Below are 7,964 nucleotides of genomic sequence, written 5' to 3' on the forward strand. Positions count from 1 at the left end.
CTCCTTAACTTGAGGGTTCATGTTGGAAAATCTGCTGTGATTCTGATGGGCTTTCCTGTGTATATAATTTGTTTCTTTTCTCTAACTGCTTGTAATATTTTGTTCTTCTGTTGCTTTTCTGTGATCTTGATTATTACATGTCTAGGTCTAGATTTTTTTAATCATGGCTAGTTGAAGTCTTATATGCCTCAGTTATCTCTATGTCAAATTCTTTTCCTCTGGGAATATTTCTATCATTAATTCTGTAAACAGTTTTTTATTGTTATTTGTACATTATCCTGCTTTTTTAATGGACTCCTATCAGTCTTACATTATTCTTCTTTGGATCATCTAGGAGCTGTTGTATTTATTTCTCTTGGACTTTTTTTTTGCTTTTTCTTTTCTTTTGGTACTGGGGATCTAACTCAGGTCCTTGTACTTTTGAGGCAGGCAGTGGAACCACTGAGCTAAATCCCAAGCCCAACCCTTGCTATTTTTAAGAGATCTTTCTTTTCAAGTTCACTGACTGCTGTCCTGTCTTTTATAGATGATATTCTGTCTTCATGTTGGCTCAGTCTGCTATGCATACTTTCAATAGAATTTTTATTCTTGATATCTACTTGAATCTCTTTCATGGATTCCATTTCTTTCCTATGTTTGTTGTGTTTTCATTTCTTTCCTATGTTGGGCATTCATAGTTTCTATCATGGTTCTGAGCTCATCTGTTTTTTTAGCTGTTTCTGTTCTAGAGTCTCTAATCATATCTTTCATTCTGCTCATCATCTCTGAGGTTATCTGGGCAATGATTTCGAGAGTCTTATTCATCTGTTTTGAATTTTCTTAGGGTCTCATTCATCTGTGTTGTGACTTCCTGTGCTATCAGTTCAGGGTGTCCAGGTGGTTGGTTGATAATCAGATTTTTCCACCTCATTTCCTCCAGAATTTGCTCTTGGTGAGCTGGAAGTTTGGGTGTGCACCTTGTTTAGGTGTCTTCTCACTTCTATTTTTGTGGTTGGTACTGTTTTTGTTTTAATTCCTGTGTTGATACTTCGATATTGCTTATTGTAGGTATCTTGTTGCCTGTATTTAGAACCTTTATGGAATGATTGCTTCTCAGAGGTGTCTTCCAGATATAGCTGGTCTTTAGGTTTTGAGACTGTAATGACTTTTAGGCAATCTCCTTTTCAGTATACCAAAAAGGACAACTGATTAGATCAATCACAACACCTTTGCCAATGGGATACAATCATCAACAACAGTAGCCTCAAGCACAGTTTAGAAAATAACAATTTGTGGTAGTTATTAATCTATAAACTTTACACATTTGAATTAAATCAAAATTGAGGACCATCACACAATGTTTATAGTGAATAAAGTCTTCAAAATAGCAACTTTATGTTTTGGAAAGAGGACTTAGGAGTTGGGGAAAAAGGGATATAGTAGAATAGGGAAAGGTTAGAAGGGAGACCAGAGGACACAGGAAAATCATGCAAACTCTAGTAAGTTGTTGAAGACAAGAGAAGAAGACAGGATGAAAGAACAAACACAAGAACAGTGCAACCTAAAAGCAATAGGGGGTGTAGAAGCTGTGTTTAATTTTAAAAATAAACTAATGACAGGGGTCAGGGATTTAGCTCAGTGGTGCCGCTGCCTGCCTCACAAGTGTGAAGAAATAAAAAGGAAATCTGAATTAGGAGAGAAACAGGAAAAAAAAGGAGAGAAATGAAGAATAAGGTGGGAAAGAGTAAGAGATAGAGAGAAAGAAATTTAAAAAAAAAAGAAAAAATAATTTTGAAAAGAGAAAAATATATATAAAATTAAAAAGAAAAAATAACTTTGAAAATAAAAAATAAAGAGGCCAAGCATTTAGCTCAATGGTTCTGCTGTCTGCTTTGCAAACACAAGGACCCAAGTTCAATCCCCAGTACCAAAAATAAATAAATAAACAAATAGGGAAGGATGAAGGACATGAAGGGAGGGACGGGTATGGAGGAAAAAATAAGAACTAAAATATATCATGTAAAGGTACAAGATCCCAGTGATAAATGTAACTGTATTGTTTGCTTTAAATGTACCAATAAAATTAACTGGAAATTAATTAATTAATTAATTAAAAATAAAGAGCCTTCTTCAGGTATGTCTTCGCTGTCACAATAGACAATGTGGGGAGCAACATACAGATCTAAGTCAATTAGTCTCAGTACGCCAGCAGAAGTACCCTGAGATTCAGGCTGATTTCTGGCTGCAAAGCCCAAGTTCAGTTCCCTGACCTCCTGGGTTGAACTCTGCAAAGTTCTACTGCAGGTTCCAGCTGCCCTTCCCCTGCAGATATCCCAAGTTTCAGTGGGAGGTGGTGATCCCTCCAACTTACTAACTGTGGTGATCTGGTGTTTTCCTTTATTGCAGAGATTTTCTTTACTTTTCCAGTGGGCTTCAATTTTCATGAAGGAGCCTGAGAGGTCCTCTTTCTGTTGTTCACTTATGCTCCATCTTCTGGAGCTCAGAACAGTGGCCTTCACCATGGCCTTGGTAACTCCGTGCACCTCTGCAGTGTGGATCCGGGTGTTGGCATGGCCCAGTGGCCAGTGTGTGGTGGGGTACTTCTTGCACCTTTGCGGCTCTGCTCCTCCACTCCTTTGCATCCAAGGGTGATGCTCTCAATGGTAATATCTTAATAACTGGCTTGAGTGGGAGAAAACTACTGTACCTAAGAAGAATATGTGACCTTCTACAAAAGTATCTACTGCCCAGTATGGATGGAAAACTTTTTATGTCACACTATGTGATAACATATATCTGCTGCCAAATATTAGGGCAGGTATGATCCAGTAGGGCACAGGGAAAGTTAGACAGTTTCAAACTTGTGGACTCCTTGTTTCAGTTTTCTGAGCAGCTGGCCTTGCAGGTGTGTGCCACAGTACTTAGCTTAGAATTTTGTTTTGTATTAAAGTCAGACAACTGATTGCATTTATTTTTATGCCAGTACATTAATGATACAGAATGGTGGGATTCTTTTTGGGACTAGTACTTACATTTAACATAACTTGGTCATTTTCAATTCTATTATTTCTTTTTCTCTTTTCTCCTCCCTCCTCCCAATCCTCTTCACCATCTTTAAAAGTCTGCCTTCTAGTTACCTGTCACTCTTTCTTCATTGAATTAACTAGTCTAGTTTATCATGTAAGAGAAAACCTATGATATTAACTCTGTGTTTGTTATATTTTGCTTGATGCAATGATCTCTAGTTCCATTCATTTTCTTGCAAATTACATCATTTCAGTCTTTTTTCATGGCCCATTATTAGAGATATTATCCTTAAGAGACAGAGAGCTAGCATATTCTAGGCTGAATAAAATGAATACACCTTTTAAAATTTTAGCCTACTATGAATAGGACCATATATTGAAATATTGAAATTTGGGTACAAAGATCCAGTTCTTCAAGTCTAACCTGAGATCAGTTATAATTTGAAAGAAAAAAGCTACCTAAAATTTAACAGGTAAACAGTAAACATCTATTGAGAACACTATAAAGATTATTATGAAGTAGATACAGTGATCATTTCTACTTTACAGAAAAAATAGAATACTTATTCCAGATAAATACTATTAAGAGAAAAGTAGATTTGTTGTTAAATCTCATGCTCCTTAGCACTGATGGGTCCTTCAGAAAGCAAACTCCCTGGTGACTCTTGTGAGAAGTGAAAGGTCGGAGACTTATCAGCATTTAAAGCCATGGTTTTCATGGTTTATATTTTACAGACTAACACTACTTTTAAGAAAAGAAATAAAAACAAGGAAACCAATAGAATTCCTAGTGTTAACTGTGCTAACTAAAGATATTATTTTAAACTACCATCCATTTCATAAAAATAATATAACACCGAAATGTTCAAGGATATAATTTTAGAAAAAAAGAAAGTCCGTTAAATTAATAAACATGGGGCTAAAGGAATAGTTCAATGATAAAGCATATGTTTGGCATGCACAAGACCTTGAACTTAATTCCCAGCACCAAAAAAAAAAAGAGTTTTAATCAGACAACAGATCATTAAAAACATTGTCATGGCTCAGAACTTATCTAGTACTCTAAAAACTTGGAAAACCCTAGTTTAAGGACTATGTACAAATTCACTTGAACAAAAACAGAAACAACTTGGAATCAACATATTTTTTGATGCGTGCTGAGTTCTCTTTGGAGCCTTAGACACTTTATACCTCCGTAGCTCTATAGAATTGTTTTGCATGATCTCTGGAAGCAACTATCTCTGGCTGTTAAAAATGCTCTGGGAACCAGAAAAATAAGAAACATATCACTTTACTTTGATTCATGACTTTAACTCATTGCTCTGACACAAACCCAGTCCATCTTGCTTTCTATTCCAGCCTCAAATGTGTGCTCATTGCTTTGTTTCCTCTTGTACATTACAGTGTAATGCTCTCTTCTTTCCATAGAGAATCTGGGACCTCCTCCACCACAATCCAGTTTTTCTTATAAGATCAAACATTAGAGATTACTTTGAGCTAACTACCCCTCTGATCTCAACCACAGTATGAATCCTTATCTCAGCCACATCCTCGTAGGCAGCTTTCCACTTCTTTTACTTATATTTTACAAGAAGGAACTAGAAAATCACTGAAGCTTATCTATATCCTCTACAAACACTGTAGAGTCTGTAATTTATAGCTTATAATAAAATTATGTGTGGAGGACATTGGCTGTTTTTTCCTGTAATGCATTCCATACTCCTTGTTTTGATGGTAGCACTCTGATTTAACTTTGAGGGATAATCCATTTCCATTCTTAGAACTGTCAATCAAGATGGTGCAGAACTGCAACCTGCTTCCACCTTGCTACTCCCTCTCCGTTATTTTTTTCCTCATGTAAGTCAAAACCCACTTCTCATATTTATGATCAAACACACTAGATGGCATATTTATTGCTATCATTAATAAAAACACTTGCTAAGCTCTGCCTTAAGTATTTTCCATGATTCTTGATCTCCATCATGACCTCAGTAGATGACAGCAAATCTTGACTATGTACCTTTTCACAAACTAAGAAATTAAGTACCTTTCCTGGAAGTATAATGCTACCAGGTAGAAAAATCAAGGTTTTAACTTCCAAACTGCCTCTAATCATTATGTACCAGTAAAGTATAGAATGTTTTAATTCTATGGGATTATCTTTACAACAAACTTCATAAAGTGTGTAATGCTTTGATTTTGGGGATCTTTGCAACAAAATGTATAGTCTGCAATTAAAGATAACTCTTTTCTAATCTTTTTATAGGTAGCCTTCTGAAAATTTGATCTCTAAAAGTTTAAGACCCATACTGAGATTATTAAGCATACAAAATTTCTTTCAAGCATTGTCTTATTAAAGCTCATTTTTGAGAATACCTTTTTAAATGAAGAATGCATTTAGATGTCTAATACAGTGTGAGATAATGACAGGTCAACCAGATAAGGGATTGGAAGGAAAAGGTACATGGCAGGCCCTGACTATTTGGTCATCAAATGCTAATGTAGCATGTGTTCTGTACTATGCATTATGCTCAGTACTGGAAGTGACATTTGGAATAAGATAGTGCTGCTCTTGCAGGTTATTAAAGAAAATATTTATCCAAACACTTATTACAAATAGGTAGGCATATTTATTCAGGAATCTGTAGAAAAATGAGACCTTGAAGTGGGAGAAAGAAATTCAACACAAATGCAAGTCCCAAAAAGATAAATCAGAAATTACAACCAAAATGCTGGTGGGGACAGTGGATGGAAAATTACTAGGCGGAAACACCAGCTTGATATGTACCATGTTTTAGATCTAAAATGACCCTGAAAACTCTCACATGTTCAGAAATGGGGCTTTTGTAAGGTGAATGGATCATAAGAGTGCTATGCTTTTCACTGGATTGATGAGTTTATTGTTGAATGTGTTGTTATGAAGTGAGGCCACATTGGAGGAGTTGGATCCCTCAGGGTATGACTTGGAAGGGGTTTATTTCTGTCCCCAGCTTCTCACTTCTATCTCTGCCTAGTGGCTGCCATGGCTTGAGCAACTTTCTTCTGCCATACCCTTCTACTATGTTCTTTTTTGACACAGAGCCAACCAACCAGGAACTGAGCTCTCTGATACCATGAGACAACATGAACTTCTCTTCTTTCAGTTATTTTTGTCTCAGGAACCAGAAAGTGACTAATGTAGAAAATTGGTATCAGAAATTAAGCCATTTCTGTGACTATACTTGATACATGATTCAGAAGCCTCTTGAACTGATTTGTGAAAGGAATTTGGAAAGGTTTGGGTATGTAGACTAGGGAAACACTGAAATGCTATAAGGATAACTAGATGGTCATTTCTGGTAGGAGCTGTAAGAATAGAGTTCTGATCAAAATATAGACAGCAAATGCTAGACTCACGAGATTTCAGATGAGAACAAGAACTATATTGTAAAATGAGCTAGAGGCCACGTGTGTCACATTCTGACCAAAAAACCCCACAAAATCTTATCTTCATTTTTCCAAGTCATTTTCAAGTAGGCCACATCAGAAAGGAGGACTAAGCTGAGCTAAGGCTAGGGCACCAAGAACGGGAGCTCACAGGCAATCGATATCTGGTCTGCTGAGTGTGACACCACTACACGACAATGTGAGGTTTCCCTCCTTTTATGTAAGTTTGGTGTAATCAATATCTGGTGATTATCTATTTGCACACATTAGTTACCAAGTTATTCTGCCTCAGCTTTTACACTCAAAATGGAGAAGAAAATCGCTGATTAGAAAATGGAGTCATTCATTACAAAGCATAGCTTGAAAGCTATTATTCCACAAAATAAAGAGTAACTCACAATAAGGCACAATCTGCTCCATACAATTCAGATCTTAATTTTATATGGCTCTGCAGTGAGAAGAATCAGACGTTATTCTTTTTACATGATAAATTACAGGTGGTTAAGGTGCAAGTTTTAAGCAAGTAAATCCAAATAAATTTGCTAGCACTAAGAGCAATGTTTCTTTCAGATGAGGTAAAATTGTGCTGGTTAAGGTATACCATTTAGTCTTGATCCAGCTCAGACTGTCTGAAGATAGTTCCATATAGACCATGACCTCTTCATGGTATATGTGTTTGAAAGATTTACCAATTAATTGGAAGAACATACACTTTGTTATATATGCCTTCAATATCTTTCCCCCGTACAATCGAGTTTTCATTTAATACTTCAACTAAACTTTTAATAAGTTCAATGGAATATTTACATTTGCCATTTGCTTGTGGAAAGCATTAAAAGTTGTATTGAATTACTTCTATTTTGTTTTAATAGCCATTTTCATGCATGTTGTGATAAACCACAGGATTTCTCATATTCTATTATGCCATGATGCAGTCAGATACCTGGATGACATTGCCTGAGTATATATGGCTAGATAATATTGTTCATTCATTGATAACATTTGTCAACATTACACATTCTAAATGTGTAACAATCTGAGCATTCGATCCTGAGGTCTAATTGAAATATTGCACTTCAGTGTTTGACTTATAACATACTATCCATATAAAGTTTCTGTTATTTCTAACATACAGTATTTCCCAGAAAATAAGACCTACCTGGAAAATAACCAACCTTGAAAATTAGAAGTCAAGAATGTCAGCTTCAAACAGCCTATTCTTGCCTTGATTTCCTTACAGAGTAGCCACCAAACAAGAAAATAATGAGGACAGGTAAGGAAAGGATAGGCTGAATGGGGCTGGCATTTTTGATATCTGGTTTCCAAGGCTGATTATTTTCCAGTTATGTCTTATTTTCAGAGAAAGAGGGAATTCAGGAATAGTTGCTATATTTATAATGTAATAATCTATGGTTGAGGTAATACTCTCAAATATATAATAAGTTGAAATTGACCATTGATGTACCATTTCTTTACATAATATCCAGAAATATATACAGAGTTGGGCTGGGGATTTAGCTCAGTGGTTCTGCC

Source organism: Fukomys damarensis, unplaced genomic scaffold (assembly GCF_012274545.1).
Source record: "Fukomys damarensis isolate Sample0158 unplaced genomic scaffold, DMR_v1.0_HiC HiC_scaffold_5, whole genome shotgun sequence".
In the NCBI taxonomy this organism is placed as follows: Eukaryota; Metazoa; Chordata; class Mammalia; order Rodentia; family Bathyergidae; genus Fukomys; species Fukomys damarensis.